The 1,120-nt window shown below is 53.8% G+C and overlaps 1 protein-coding gene across 1 annotated transcript in view; it reads right to left on the reverse strand.

Annotated features, from left to right (window-relative positions):
• The window catches only part of SLIT1 (slit guidance ligand 1), a 174,234-nt gene that overhangs the window by 153,066 nt on the left and 20,048 nt on the right, over positions 1-1,120 (reverse strand). The gene's annotated exons all lie outside the window — the stretch shown is intronic.

Here is a 1,120-nt window from a genome sequence, read left to right on the forward strand (position 1 = left end):
CCTCCCGCCCCCTCCCACCCAGCCTCCTGGGAAAGGTCACTCAGCCTCTGCTGGCCACTCCTCTTCACAGGGAGCTGGCCCAGCCTTGGAAAGGCAGGCCCCTCCAGCGGTCAGGCACTCCACTCCCCAGAAAGTTCTTCCACTGAGCCACACACAGCAGCATCTCACTCAGGCCCAGCTCCAAACCCAGCTGTCACCTCCACATCTCACCTGGCTTCCTGTGCAGCCCCGTGTCCACAGCCACCCTGCCCCCTCCTCTTCCTCACCGTCATCGCGGTCCCCCGTACGCTTAGCAATAACTTAACTGTGCTCGTGCGTGCACATCCACACACACAGACACTCACACGCTCTACCTGCAGCCCAGTCTCCTCATTTACCAACTCTGGTCAAAGATTCCAGGTGTTTCCGCCATCCCAACCCAAGTCCAAGCTACTCTGAAAAACAGCAAGTTCCCTTTCCTAACAGTGTTTCAGAAATGTGATGTTCTATAGCTGCTTCCACTAAGAACAAAATGTTATTGATTTCCACACACTCTGGGAACTGGGCTTTGCATACATCCTTACAAGATGCTGGAAGGTAGTTATCGCGCCCATCTTACAGATGAGGAAAAAATGTCTCAAAGAGGTCCTCCCGAGGTCACCACCTGGTAAAGGACAGAGCAGGGATCTGGACCCGTAGCCGTCTGATCCTAGGGCCCAGGCTTCTTCCACCAGGACAGGCTCTCTCCCCAAGTTGACAAGCTGATAATTTATTCAACTCATCACTGTCTCTGTCCTTCCCCTGGGCCTGGCTCCTGATCCTTTGGAGCAGCTGGAAAAACTCATTCCCTGTTCCTCAGCTCTTTTCTAACAGGATCTCTCTGAGGGATTTGAGGCCTCTCCAAGGTAACGGGGCCATTGGTGAGAGCACCAGACTGAGCCCCTTCCCGCCCTAAATGCTGGGAGGATGACTTCTCCACGTGAGATGGGCTCTTTTCCATGTAAAGGCCTTTTTTGTTGAACGAAATATTCATCCCCGAAACGGCCACCTCTGAGCCTCTCTTTGCTGCTCCCCCTGCCACACGACCTCACTTCAAACAAGGAGAATGTCATCTCAGAGCCCTGAAGACTGGTTCCCTACA

Source organism: Lipotes vexillifer, unplaced genomic scaffold (genome assembly GCF_000442215.2).
Source record: "Lipotes vexillifer unplaced genomic scaffold, Lipotes_vexillifer_v1.1 scaffold184, whole genome shotgun sequence".
In the NCBI taxonomy this organism is placed as follows: domain Eukaryota; kingdom Metazoa; phylum Chordata; class Mammalia; order Artiodactyla; family Lipotidae; genus Lipotes; species Lipotes vexillifer.